The sequence below is a fragment of the Schistocerca piceifrons genome, chromosome 7 (assembly GCF_021461385.2).
Source record: "Schistocerca piceifrons isolate TAMUIC-IGC-003096 chromosome 7, iqSchPice1.1, whole genome shotgun sequence".
In the NCBI taxonomy this organism is placed as follows: domain Eukaryota; kingdom Metazoa; phylum Arthropoda; class Insecta; order Orthoptera; family Acrididae; genus Schistocerca; species Schistocerca piceifrons.
The window spans coordinates 220,897,444-220,913,284 of NC_060144.1; positions in this window are offsets into that span (position 1 = coordinate 220,897,444).

A 15,841-nucleotide genomic window follows, 5' to 3' on the forward strand; every position below is an offset into this window, starting at 1 on the left:
ATGTTAACCAAATGATGTTATTTGTGAATAAATACCACTTCGTCACTTTATAAAATACACACATGTATATTCAGCAGGGGCACTAATAAAAAGTCGTTAAATGCCCTGAAACTATTATCATAATTATATAATCTTCTCACATCTGAAAAAAATGGATTTCTTTCTAAAATACGAACACTGTGCGATGAAGAATGGTGTAATACCTAGACTGAAATCCCTGGAGCCAGACTATTATGCCTAGCGTGTAAAAAAACTTACTCCACAGTTCGAAAGGCGGTTGCAGAGGAAATGGTGATTACGAACAAAAATATTCATAGTAATGTGTGTGTGTGTGTGTGTGTGTGTGTGTGTGTGTGTGTGTGTGTGTGTGTGTGTTTTTGTATGTGAATCTGGCAGTAAGAAGTTCATCGGAAGAATGTGGTGACGTTACACTAAATAAGTACAGTGGTGTGTAAGGAAAACGCGTCGCACTGTGAATGATAGTTCTGATTATACTATCAAGTGGTTCATCCTGTCGTCGTGAAATATCAGGATAATAACTCACGATAAGTCGATCGAAGCTCCCTCACTCCCAGGTGGAATAATATTGTGGTTGACTGATACTAAAGGAACAACGGACATGTGTTGGTTGTCGCCGTCGTCTACTGCTCTCAGTGGCGGTTCTTATTTTTCTTTTGTAGGGCTCTGCTCCAAGAATAACTCTCACTTTGATGTCTGAGTAACCTAAGGCGCATCTTACTATTATACTGTGTAGAGAAGCGTAAGGGGGAATCCATTAATTACGTGAGGCGCTTACGGGAGAGGGTCGAGCCGAATCTCACCTAAGCTCACGTGTGGGAGAGGGAGATTGGGTCTTGGCAAATATCACGCAATTTTTTTCGTAAGAAACATGGCAAAATTGAGAGAAAATCGGGTTAAATTATGTAAGACATGTTTCTCCATTAAAATATGGCTAAATCGTACACAATAACAATTATTGCAGTTATCTAAATGTTACAAACTACACAGTAGCACCTGTATTGTTTAGCCGCCAACGGCCAGCCAAACGCTGCGGCGTATAAGCCAGGTGGCAACAATAGGTTCCGACCTGCTGTGTTACGCCAGTGAGGCTGCTTGCGCATTAAAACCGTACGGGTTTAAATCGTAGTCGGTTGATTTTCACACTGAACGAGTTTTAAACGTTAAACAAGGGCATAAGTTCCCTTCAGAGTGTGACCTGGTACAGTTCTTATTATGGATCGTGAACAAGTCATTGCGTTATGGATGCTGTATCGACGTCGGAGAAGAGGGAGGCGCAATCGCCGTCACTGCGTCCATCCAATTAATCTGAGGTGTGAGGAAATCGGGGTTTTCTACACATTATTTGCAGACCTGAGAAACGACGACCGAAAGCTTTTTAACTACTTTCTTATGTCAGTTGGCTCCTTCGATGAATTGGATGGAGAACTGAAGAAAGTTCTGCAACCCCAAAACACGCAATTCAGAAACTGTATACAGCCTATTGAAAGGCTATGATTTTAAGGTAAGTTTTTAAATACAGCGTAGTTATTACTGGTGTTTGAACAAACATTCCACTGAAGCTAAATAATACGTGTATAAACTCTTATTGCTGTATTTTTTCATATTCTATATATAAAATTCTTTTATCATATTTATAATTACCAAAGTACCATACAAACAGGGAATATGGTTGTGCAGTAAGGTGATATTGTAGTAGTAGGCAAAACAATAAAACACATGTAAAGTAATTGATTTTATTTATTAGGCTGGATTTGTGATTGTTATCAATAAAAATACAATTATGAACAAATATGAAATTCGGAAAATGCAAACATTGTAGGTTTCTGATCAAATTGTGGATTTCATTGTGTTTATTATTTTGGTAGATTATTTGTGACGTTCCAAAAACAAATTGATATCAGTTGAAGAAATCGGAATATGATGAATTACCTGAAGAAAAAAAAGACGAACTTGTAACATTTTCACTTTGTGGAGACTCACTGTGAACAGTTTCGTGCAGGTCATGTGATGTTGTCTGTGTTTCTAGTTTGGATTGTGTCCTTTTTTGGAGAGGCGTTGAATGGCGTGCTTCCTTTGAATGATTTTGCAGTCCACATGTAGGTCTATGCTGATACAAGGAATATTCTTCTACGCTAGTTGTAATCTGACTGCAAAAACTAGGCCCTGCATATTGTTGAGGTGGAAATGGAGGCTGTTGAATATTTAAAAATGATTGTGGTTGGATAACTGCAGATGGCTGAGGCGTACACTGAGGGAATGGCGGATGAGATGGCATGGAAGAAGAGTATCTTGGTTGAGGGTGAGGAACTGTTTGCTTCATTTTGTTTATGTTACCAATTACATTTAACACTCCAATCTGAAACTGAAGGAATTCACTGTTTGAATAGTTTGTCAAATGAGGCATTAAACCGTGAAGGAAGGACATCTCACTGCAGGGCGTTTTAGGTTCCAGAGCTTTGAGTATTTTTATCTCAACCTCGTCTGGTTTCTTATGTTTCCTTCCTTCTGTAAGAGTATTGGCGGGTTTACGTCAGTAGAAATCGGAGTTACAGCACCGGCACATTCAGGCTCCCTGTCTTCGTCAAGTGTTCCTGGCTAAATTTCTGGGTCCAGGCTGTCGACCGTATCCTTTTCGGTGTAGATCTCGTTCAAAAATTGAAGTTGGTCTGAAAACACGTATTTCTTACGTTTTCGGTCCCAGACCCCCTTTGTTTGGCAGCTTTCTCATCTGTTTTCGATTTTGCGAAACAGTCTCGGAGGCTGGTCCACCTTAGGATTACTTCCTTGCCTGCATAAATACAAATGTATTATCTGAATATTTTTTACGAAAACTTTTTTAATATTGTTGAGTAATGTAATAATTAATGTTCAATTTTTTTTAGATATTTGGCGAGTGGCTGTACGTTTACGGATTTGCACTATAGCTACAGTGTTGGAATTTCAACGGCTAGAAAAATTGTTGAAGAAGTATGTGCAGCGATTTGGTCAGTAATGCGAGAAGAGTGCATTCCAACACCAACTTGTGATACGTGGACGTCACTTGCTTCTGACTCTGAAAATATCGCTAATTTCCCACACTGTCTCGGCGCTGTCGGCGGTAAGCCTATAAGGCTGACTTGTCCGTTTGACTCGTGATCAATGTATTACAATTAAAAAGATTACTTTTTTATTGTACTTACGGCTGTAGCAGACGCAAAGTACAGATTTGTTTACGTTCATGTATGGAGCTATGGTAAAGAATGTGACTCATCAATATTTAAGAGTTCCATATTGTGGAGATCAATAGAAAGTGGTTCTCAAGCATTACCTGTGGAACAACAACTTTCAGGGACGGAGAGTCCTAAAATTCCCTACTTCTTTGTTGGAGACGAGGCGTTTGTTCAAAAAATGTTTATGAAATCTTATGGAACTTAACTGCTAAGGTCATCAGTCCATAAGCTTACACACTACTTAACCTAAAGTATCCTAAGGACAAACACACACACCCATGCTCGAGGGAGGACTCGAACCTCCGCCAGGACGAAGCGTTTGGCTTACACAAACACCTATTGAGACCTTTTGAAGGAAAACACTTAACAGCTGAGAAAAGAATATTTAACTATCGATTGTGCAGAGCACGAAGATATGTGGAATGTGCATTTGGCATTCTTAGTAACAAATGGCACGTGTTACATCGGCCTATCACTGTGCAGCCACATTTTGCAGTGCTCATTGTTAAGTCTTGCATTGTATTGCACAAATATGTACGTGACAAAGACGGATATATTGTTGCGGACACAACGACAATCACAGGTCTGAAAGATTTGACACGAGAAAGTACTACAACAGGAGGCTTGGCAGCAAACAATATTAGAATTGTGCTTATCAAATATTTTGTGTTAGATGTCGGAAGTGTACCTTGGCAAATGTCTGAAATATAATTTGTCAAATGTGAAACAGAAGATTGTATGAAGTGTCTTTTCTGCAGATAGAAAATCAGTGTTCTGTAGCCTTCGTGAAATAAATTGCTTTTTTAAACTTTCGATACTATTTTATTTAGTTAGCCTAGTTATACCTCACCCACCTTATATTGAGAGAATAAATACCCCATGTTTTTAATTATTTACTAAACAAAATTTACGGAACTAACGACTAGATGGTAAAATTCTGGGTAGACCAACTTCACACGGCCGTAATGCCTTATGAGGTAAAGTAAAATGTTATTCAGCTATAATACAAATAAGTATTTACTTTGCTTAATAGATAGTACTTACCACACGCAATTTTTTCTGTATCACTAATGCTCTCAAAATCTGGGTTGAGTACTGAACCTACCTCTTCCAAGGCTATCCTTGTTGCGTTTCTATCCTTATAAATATCTAACGTTTTGTCCCATAAAACAGGTTTTGATTCAACTAGCGATATCAAATTTCAGCGTCAATTCCTTCCATAATGTGAAAATAAGCCAGCGACACACACAAACTGAAAACACGGAAAATCGCAATCTGAAACCAAAATGAACGCAGTAGAAATAACACTGGGGACAGCTCGCAGACGACTGAAATCGTGTAGTGTGACAGCGTGCACTTGGTCACGTGAGCCACTGAGTCGAGAGTACGGCACGGTGCGGAGCCGGTGCCGTGTGGCTGCAGTGGCACTGGACGGCTGCAACACGACTAAAAATTGTGCCCGTGCTGTAACCGTACAGCGTGAAAGGTCTCATGCTCTTCAACAGTCGACTAAGAAGTATTTACGGTTTTTTCCCGTACGGGCGAAATCGTGTAATGTGCAAGCAGCGTAAATGTTCCGTCACTCGGCGGCTCAGTCAACGCTGTCACTCACTCAAGATGAGCCAAAGTGATCAAAACACGTAAATGAATTTTTAAAAAAATTGCGACGGTGACTGAACAAAAAATGAAAATCATCTTAATCATCAACTCGTACCCAGTTGCTGAATTCTCTCAAGACGATTCTGTCAACTGTAGTGAGTTATATTATTTTGCATGCGTGAAAAAACACGTAGGAGGAAGTGCGGTCAGGGAGAAAAGATAAAGCTATGGAACGCAGCGAAGCAGGAAAAGGAATACTTGCTGCTGCACGTTCATCGTGAGATCGAACAACTCTCCCGAGAAGCTGCGGAGAGAAAGACCCTTTTTGATTCGCCACCGCCTACCAATTCAACCTTTGCACGCCTTCATCGGCATGCCCTATGACCTCTATCATCCAAGCGTACGTGGTGATCTAGAAAAGAGATGCTGCAGTACATGTGTTCTTTTCTTGTTAACCATCGTAAGATCTGCAGAACACAGATGTACTGTCCACAGTGCATCAGCAATCAAAATGCGACCATCACGGATTATCACACGTCAAGATACTGAGCTTCCGTGTGTAAGTGACAACGGTTCAGACTGGCTAAACCACAGCGAGGTTGAAGGAGCAGATGATTTTACTGAAAATCGTATGGACATGATGGTTCTATTAGTCACTCTTGAGACCACAAATGATTCCCCGTTAGCTAAATTAGAATGAATATTCCTTTACTAATTTTAGTAGTTCCTTTTACACTGAAGTGCCGAAGAAACTGGCCCAGGCATGAATATTCAAATACACAGATAAGTAAACAGGCAGAATACGGCATTGCGGCCGACAAAGCCCATATAAGACAAGTGTCTGGCAGTTGTTAGATCGCTTGCTGCTACTACAATGGCAGGTTATAAAGATTTAAGTGAGTCTGAATGTGATGCTGTAGACGGCGCACGAGCGGTGGGACACAGCATCTCCGAGGTAGCGATGAAGTGGGCATTTTCTCGTACGACCATTTCACGAGTGTACCGTGAATAACGGGAATCCGGTAAAACATCAAATCTCCGACATCGCTGCTGCCGGAAAAAGCTCCTGCAAGAACGGGACCAACGACGACTGAAGAGTCGTTTAATGTGTACAATTGACATAACTGCACAACTGACACACTTGTACCCAATACGCCATTTAAAGTGTATTCGCAGTGTTTAGCAGGTGTTCAGCGTATGTATACAGATGTGCTATTATTTACCGGTATTTATCATGTAAAAAGCGTCTGTGAGCAATATGTGTGTGGAGACGGCCTTTTAGACAAGGTGCTGTGTGTTTTTAAATATTTTAGCGATGACAAACGTTTACAATGTACTGAGTTTTATCCACTTGACACCTTTTGCACCAGGTTCAGCGTTAAATGAACGTGTTTTACAACAAAAAATGTTTCAGACCTGAAGATGACAGCTAAGACTGTTGAAACAGTTTTTCTTTAATAAAAAAGTATTTTGTGCGATATTGGCTTTTGAATGTGTTTTTAACACTTAAAACAGATTGCCCTTCAATGAAAAAATTCAAACATCTCTTATGGTTTTCCCGGTGGGTCCATGAACTTGCCAGAACATGTTCTTCCACACTGAAGAGAAAGAAAAACCTTCTGAAGAGAAGAAAAAGACTTCGTTCGTATCTCCTCTAAACTTTGACTATTGTCTTCTCGTGATGTAACTTTACGGCTTTTAAATTTTCGTTCTGATGAAGACATCCTTAGATGGTGTTGAAACCTAGGTGATTGTGTTAAACAATTAATTGCAGCCGGTTGCCTGTGATATTTCTCCGTTGCAAAAGACATGTGGAGTATAAATATAAATCACCAGCGAAAAAAGAAAAAAAAAAGATGCGATGGGCAGGGGCGTGGGACAAGGTAAACTCTCTCTCTCTCTCTCTCTCTCTCTCTCTCTCTCTCTCTCTGTGTGTGTGTGTGTGGGTGTGTGTGTGTGTGTGTGTGTGTGTGTGTGTGTGTGTGTGGGTGTGTGTCTTGTGTGTGTTATAAACAGTCCTGGGTATTCCAGATCAGTTGGTGTTTCTGTGCGTAGTATTGAAGTTCTTCATTATTTCACGAAGCGAAGTGATCAAAATATTTTTAGGCGAGAATTTGAGGAGAATGACCTTGTTATCATTCATAACAACGGCGTAGCTTTCATAGGCATTCATTGTTGTCAAGTTTATTAATTAATAGTGGACATGCGTTCACCGATCAGCTACAGTGTAACTGTTTGAACTGTGTTTGGAAACATTACGTAATAATCGCACAGACTACAGGCTTGTGCCGATATGTGTCGAGCAGAACTAGGGAGCAATCTTACAATGCCATGGTGTGTCCAATAATACAATACCAATCTCCGTTATTTAGGTTTTATTTTTAGGCTACCAGTTTCGACAATACATTACAGTGAAGGTTATAACAGAGCAGTAAGTACATATTAAAATAAAGAGTGCAATGTCTAAAAAATGCAAATGTTACATAGTAATTCACATAATTAAAAGATCTCAGTCTTAATTAAAATCTACGTGATACAACGTAATATGTATCATTAGAAATTAATTAGTTATTCATATATACTGCGAAATTATCAGTAACCTAATGGAAGTATTCATAAAACAGAAGCGTCAAAGTAATGCAACCATCAGTCCAGTGTATAAATTGTCTGTAAACATGTATGTTTTTATACGTGGCCGACTACTGGTTTTTGTCAAAAAGTAAAAGAGACGGGTAAAGGGACCACTAATCATAAGTAAAGTAGATAACAGGATCATATATAAGGTAAAGTAAATAGGGCAACTGTCAAACTATCCACTCAAACTAGCAGTTGTTGACAGCTGTCCAAGGAGCAGACATGCCCAAGGGAGTACGTATTTGTGAGGGTACCAGACCTTATTTGTGATACATTCTTCGTTACTTTATTACTCATGTTGACTTCTCTCTTTAGAATAATCTTTACGAGACCAGTTAAAAGTGCTGTTTAGCAGGTGAGTAGACCCTCTCTTGTTGATTTGTGTCTTTGTGATCAATTATGGCTTAATGTAGGTCATACTTAACTATTACTAGTAGATGTACCTGACGTGTTTCTTATAGTTAGGCCATTAGGGTATGAGTACTTTTAGATTTAGTTACGGAGCTGTTTCAGGCCATTCGTATTTACCTTGCCCTAATTGCGGATGTAACTATCACATCTATACAATTTTCATCTGAAGTTAAATGTTGTAACGATGGTCTGGGGGGGTGGAGATAGTTTTCTAGTGACTTTTCCGCGATTACATGATTAAGAAGTGCTATATTCGGATATTGCATGATGAAGTGTATATCATCGTTTGCTATGCCAATTTTGGATCCAATCTGGACTCTCATTTGTTTCTTCATTTCATTGTTTGCACTTAAGTTTACCTTTTAGTTTTTGCGTGTCCCCTGCGATCTACGTGGAACAGTGAACGTCAGGTTTGGTTGAGCACTATTCGATATTTAAAATCAGTAGTGACATAATCTAACAGTATATTTGTTGTTTTCGCGACTTCCTGTAACTACTGTTAATTATCTTCGTTCCATAGATATTCCCCAGAAGTATGATGATAGGATTTTTCTGCCAAATAACTGATGGTGGTTTCCCACCTTGCAAATAGTGTCCTTACAATTAGAAACATAAAAACCTTGTGTTGTTGTTGAAAAAGGTGTGCTTTTTGAAAAGTTAACGCACGCAATATCCACTTTTCGGTTGTGGTATCCATGATATTATTACATCGGTGGACACATTTTTACTTTTTCTTTTCATATTTTTATTTTTTAATTCTTACAGTCATCATCCTAGAGTGTTCTTTTGGTTCCTCCTTGTAGAGTATTGTCTAATAACCACTGAGTACAGCTATGGTGTTTCAATAGTTGTAATGTCTTTTTAATGTATCCTTCTTTTTGTATACCTACTATAAAGAGTACCATTGCTGATAGTGTACCCCCCTTTACTTTACCTGATATGAGATCCTGCTATCTACTTTACATATGATTAGCGGTATTTTTACCCGCCTCTTTTAGTTTTTGACAAAAACCAGTAGAGTCTGCCACGTATAACCATATATCTTTACAGACAATGGATATACTGGACTTATGGTTGCATTACTTTGACACTTCTGTTTTATGAATGCTTCCATTAGTTTACTGATGATTTCGCAGTATTCATGAATAACTAATTAATTTCTGATAGTACATATTACGTTGTATCAAGTAGATTTTAATTAAGACAGTACTTTTAATTATGTAAATTAATATGAATAACTTGCATTTTTTAGACAATGCTCTCTAGATTTTAATATGTACTTATTGCTCTGTTATAACCTTCACTGTATAGGCCTGAAGATTACATAACGTGTTGTAGAAACTGGTAGCCTAAAAACTGGTATTGTGTTATTGGGAATTGACCAGCCGTAGTCGCCGGCCGTGTGGCCGAGCGCTTCTAGGCGCTTCAGTGTGGAACCGCGCGACCGCTACGGTTGCAGGTTCGAATCCTGCCTCGGGCATGGATGTGTGTGATGACCTTAGGTTAGTTAGGTTTAAGTAGTTCTAAGTTCTAGGGGAGTGATGACCTCAGATGTTAAGTCCCATAGTGCTCAGAGCCATTTTTTGAACCAGCCATAGTCCCACACTCCAAACGGAGTCACATTCATGCTATGGGGCATGGTTTTATTGTTTCGATTATAAGAAATTATGTTTTAAAAACCTGAATTTCAGAACAGAATTTTATAAAAAATTGATTTCAAATTGTATGTTTCATCACAAGTTTTCAAAAATCGGAACTCATGATTTTTTATGTTCGTGGGGATGCTGCATTAATGAAATCAAACAGTGCTCTAAAGTGTTGAAATTTGTTGCTGCATACCCCTGAAAACCTAACAAGGGCTTGTGGAATTCATGTCGCGAAGAATCGTTGCTGTATTGAGATACAGAATATGAACTAACACGCTGCTGACCAGGTCATAATATTTTGTCTCATCAGGGTGTTGTACAGCACCCTGAACACCACTTGAGTCACTGGCCTCTTCAAATGGCACATAAGATTAAGGAAATGACGTATATCAGGGAAGTTACATCAAACATCCTGGAAACACGAAAGTACTACTCTTTTCTGTGCGCGTGTAAACCATGAATTAATGAGAACCACTCGTTGTCCATTACACAGCCACAAAGTTTGCTGAAAGCTCTGCAGTACTTTCCGCTTTTCTAAACTGAGATTGCCAACTGTTACATTAACAAAGGTGCCGGCCCTGGCAGGCATCATGCGACAAGAATGGGGAAACAGAGGCGCCACGCAAGCGCGATTGTGTGCAATAATTACAGCGGGAAGCCTAACAGCGCCGGGTGCGGTTATAAAGGTTTTACTCAGCTGAGCGACGGAGAAAGTTCCGGGTGTTCCATTAGCCGCAGAGCCTTCGAGCGCGGCTTTAAATAGCACCTGCATTGTTTATAGTGATAATTAATCAGGCCTCTCGCAGGAGAAATGAAAGGTGCCTCCCACTTACAGCAGCGTCTGAAAGAGAAAGGTCGCCTCAATTACAAACTTAGGACTTGCTTGTAAGCCAAACAAAGGGACGACGGAAGCTAGCAGAAAAGGAGTCGGACTGCAGCAGACAGTCAGTGAGAATACGGAGTATAGTTCCCAAGGGAACTTCCTTAGTGGAAGTAGAGCAGTAAGCAAGGAGACACTCTTATATTTATGCTTAACACGCTTTTAGTTTCATTTACTCGCGCACGATGTACGATGCCCTCTTTCTTATGTGTGGCATTGTAGCGAGAAGGAAGCGACTCTATCCAATGTAGGTTTGTGCTCCTGCTGAAATGGAGTGTGTCAGGATGCCAGCTGTTAAAGGTTAACAACGTTTTGCAATGTAATCGTTTTAATGAAGAAGACTTTAAAACACGTGTCACCTTCCCTATATGGCAGCTCTTGGCTGCGCCGTTACACTCACAACACAGTTATCACTTTCAATACTCGTTATAGATACTCCCCACGACACGTGGCGTTAACAGATAATTAATACCGTTCATTTTAACTTTATATCTTGTTTATCACATCTATCTTTGTGGTCAGTGGTGCATTCGGCTACTGCGATTGCCTATTCGAAACCGTCCTTTTGGAGCCGCCTTGCTACTAACATCGCACCGTCTTCCCGACGCACAAGAGAGACCCCACCATTCTCCCTCAGCCAATAGGGATACTCCACACGTCTCCTACGCATATAGATATCAAAACTCTCAGCCAATGGGCGTCCAGATCGCTGTTGCCAGGCGGATCTTACGTCACGTTTACGGAAAGTGTGACGGAAGTTTGTCTCCCAACACTGTCTCAGATAAGATCCTACTCCCGAATAGTCGGATCTTGTCCCTACTAAGGTTGCACAACATTGCCTCTTATGATTTTATCGTTAATGCTCCTTGCTGACGCATAATTATCAGATGGACATGTATCCTGGCTGCTACAGAGCATTCCCGAGCGTATAGATCTCGAAAGGTTCATAAATGTGCGTAATAATTAGCATAAACACGTGAAGGGAATGCACGTATGCATTACAGATGTCAACATTTTAAATTATTCAGTTAAACAGGTCAAATAAAAAAAATGTTCAAATGGCTCTGAGCACTATGGGTCTTAACATCTGAGGTCATCAGTCCCCTAGAACTTAGAACTACTTAAAGTTAACTAACCTAAGGACATCCCACACATCTATGCCCGAGGCAGGATTCGAACCTGCGACCGTGGAAGTCGCGCGGTTCCAGACTGAACAGCCTAGAACCGCTCGGCCACAGCGACCGGCCAGGTCTAATATTTATACTTACCCCTTTTTCATGTCGTAATCAGTGAAATGGCACTGTCAAACAGGGTTACAGCTACAAAAAAAGCTTGTATGTACCTAAGTCTTATCTTTGGGTGAGTAGTGAAAAGCCATGTCTTTAAGCTGTACTTCGGGTGTGGGATTTTGTCGACGAATCAGATTGCTTGGCGCAGAGTTTCAAGTTCGATAGAGCCGTGTGGACAGGACTCTCATCTCTTTATGGCCACCTGAAGTTGTTTAACAATGTACTGCCAGCTGACGATTTGGTTTCAGACACGTGTCTTGTGTATTAGTGTTATGAACATTTCTAAGCTGCAGCGTTCAAGGTTATTGGTGAGATCGTTGCTTGCGCTGTATTAGTGTGAGTCAATATTACAGTATTCTTCCGGTGCGAAAAGTAGCAATTGGCCCTAAGTAACGAAAAGTGTGAAGTTATCTACATGAGTACTAAAAGGTATACGCTACATTTCGGTTACACGATAAATCATGCAATCGAAAGGCTGTGTATTCAACTAAATGCTTAGGGATTACTTCTACGTAAAACCGTAATAGGAGCGATAGCTTGTGTTGTGGGGAAAGCAAATCAAACACTGAGCTTTATTGGGAGAACACTTAGAAAATGCTACAGGTCTGCTAAAGGGACTGCTTACACTAAGCTTGTCCGCCGTCTTCTAGAGTACTGCTGTGTGGTGTGCGATCCGCATCAGATAGGATTGACAGAGGGCATCGAAAAACGTCAAATAAGGTCAGCTCATTTTGGTTTATCGCGAAATAGGAGAGACAGTACTACGGATATAATATACGTACGAATTGGGACGGCAATCATTAAAACAAAGGCTTTTTTTGTTTTGTTGCGGTAGGATCTTCTCACGAAATTTCAATCACCAACTTTCTCTTCAGAGTATGAAAATATGTTGTTGGCAACCACGTAAATAGGTAGAAATAATCATCCTAATAAAATAAGAGAAATCAGAATTTGCACGGAAACATTCGAGTCTTCGTTTTTGCCGTGCGCTGTTCGAGAGTGGAACGACAAAGAAACAGCCTGAAGGTGGTTCCAAGCACACACTTGTGAAGTACATAATAATCATGTAGATATAGTTATAGGTCTGCGAGGTATACTTTTGCAATTTTAAATCCACGTGAGCAAAGTTGGGTCCTTGTTCGGACAGCGTCTTTGTTTCATTATGTGTGAATCAGTAACTGGTTTTCATTGAGTCATCTAATGATACAGGTCGTGTTTAGCGCTACTTTCCCATTCTCGGGGAATGTGTGGTACTGTACACCCACGTGCTCCATTAGACAGCATTTGTATATCTTGTTTATGAGTTTTTGTGACTGTTTTCTAAGTAATAACTGAAGTTAATTTCAAATCTCTGACGAATTATTTTTCAGCCGAAATCAGTTTTCATTCCTACGAACTTCCTTGTTCATTTGCACATGTGCTCATTCATCCTTTCATACTATCAGGTGAGGGTACAGCATATTTAAAATTAACTGCCTTCAACAGAATTAACCTTCCGATAAATTGTCTTCAGCATACCAAGTGTTTTCTTATTTGATGCACAATGTCAGCTAAATAACGTAAGTGCAGAGAACTTCAAGACACGTGTTACAACAACGAATGCTTCGAGACTTTGCAACTCAGTGAAAAATTTTCTGGTATCTAGGTATTACTATATGCACTGTCCAGTGACGTTAATGTGACCAAATATCAAATGCCTGAATAACTGCCTTTTGCAGCGTTGCGGGACGTGCAGGAAGAAAGACAATGAGTTTCTGCAAGTTACCGACAGGGAAGTGGAGCCGTGCTGACCCTAGTGCTGTGGCCAGCTGCGCTAGTTTTCTCGGTTGTGTATCAGCCCGATCGAGATGGTCCCAGCGATTCTCGATTGGGTTTAAATCTGGGAAGTCTGGTGACCAGGGGAGAGTGGTAAACCCATCTCGGTGCTCTTCGAAACACACACGTACATTGCGCGTTATGTGACACTTATAATTGTCCTATTGGTAGGTGTAATCCCACCGAGGAAAAACAAACTGCATGAAGGGGCTGAAAAGGTCTCCAAGGATAGATGCGTACTTATGTTGGTCCATTTTTCCTTCCAGAACGACGACATCACATATGGAATTCCACGAAAACGTTCCCCAGACTATAATGTTTCTTCTTGCGGCCTGGACGCTTCCGACTAATGTTGCTGGGTGTTTGCTTTCATACATTTCACGCCGTAAACGCCAACGGCCATCTCTCTGATGAACCATAAAACGAGATTCATATGAAAAGGTCATCTGTCGCAACTCAGTGGACGTCCAAATTGCAGCCTTCCTCGCCAGTGAACGAACAGCAGTCAGCTTGGGTGTAAGAACCAGGCGCCTGCAGCGGTGGTGGCCCATATATAGCAACGTTCGCTGAATAGTCTTTGAGGAGACCCTGTTGGTAACCCTTTGGTTCATCCGGGAGGTCAGTTGCTCATTAGTTGCACGCCACAGGTGCCTCTGCACCGGTTGTTGATAGCGCCATTTTTCCACGCACGGTATAGTTTAACCACGGTGCCACTTGATCAGTTCACAAAATTCGCTGTTTCAGAAATGCTTCCACCCTGGTCAGAAATACAATGATGATGTCCTTGTGGACGTCAGATAAATCGTTCGTTTTCGCATTATGGCAACTAATGCACTGTTTTCCGCCCCCCCCCCCCCCCGCCCCGAAACGTTTTATATTCCCTCCTCTGCAGTGCTGCTAACTGCCGTCTGTAAATGGTTATTGAACGTTAACATCGGACATCGGCGGTGTAACCTTAATGTGACTGGACCGTGTACAAAGCGCAGTTACATCTGCAGGGCAGGTGGCTTTCCTACAAGGAGATGTGTTTACACTGACAGGTTTTATTAAACTGTTGAAGTTCCTGGTTGCAGTTTATCTTCCCTTAATTTATGCAGAAGGTCCCTTTATATGTGTCGTTGCACTATGGTAGTTTATTTACTTCTTCATGTTTAACTAACGATAGTCAGTTGGCATGGTTCTTCATTTATGGGTGTAATCTGATACAAAGCTAAACATTTTTATGATTTTAATACCGGAGTCATAACGTGCAATGCACTCACAGACAAAACACAATAAGGTACTGGGGCGGTTCCAAATTGTATTTGGGAAAGAAAACATAACAAGAGAAAGAATATACTCTGTGTCACTACAGACTTGGTTCACTGAAAATATGAAACTGGAGGAATCCAAAAACTACCATATTACGAACTTTGGGAAGATACGAGAGTAACAATAAGTTTCCATTACTCTGCGTACGTTGAGGTCAACGAACTGGAGGAATACGTAAACTCCCGACTAGACAAGAGTCGGATACGAACTGAGTGTAGGGAAAGGACCATGTGAATAACGAAACGATTCAGGCTGTGACGAAAAGGTACTTCGAGCCTTATGGAATATTCATTACTTAGTGACAAACACATACGATATCCAAAAGTAGCAAAAACAATGTACACTCAAATAGTTACGGACCTTACCTGAATAGTACGGGTATAAGAATGTTGATGTTGCGTGAGCCATCATTATTTGAACATTTTTTTGAAGGTCCAGTGCTATTTAATTGTAGTCTTGCCATAATCACCACTAATGATTTAGCGCCGCGCGGAGAGACCGCGCAGTCTTGGGCGCCATGTCACGGATGGCGCGGCCCCTCCCGCCGGAGGTTCGAGTCGTCCCTCGGCAATGGCTGTGTGTGTCGTTTTTAGCAAAAGTTAGTTTAAGTAGTGTGTAAGTCTAGGGGCCGACGACATCAGCAGTTTGGTCCCTTAAGAATTCACACACATAACGATTTAGCAGTGCTTACATGTCGTATCTGTGACTTTAGATATGACCAGGGCACTCCCCATTCTCCCGTACGCCATCTGCGACTCAAGAGCTTAAATAGCTGACAGTGAGCCTCCGCCACTCCACCAATAATATCTAGGCTGGCACATTCTTTCATATACTTAATTGACCCACACAATAACCGAAGGTACCTTTGTCAGACAACACGAAACGAAATATTAAATTTGTTTTTAGATACAATCTGCTCATAAACGCATGTGACGTCGATGTTGCTGTCGTTGGATGTGGTGGTCGTGGTCTTGGGCGAAAGACATGGTTATGACTATAGTGAGAGGAACGTGGTCTGGACATGTG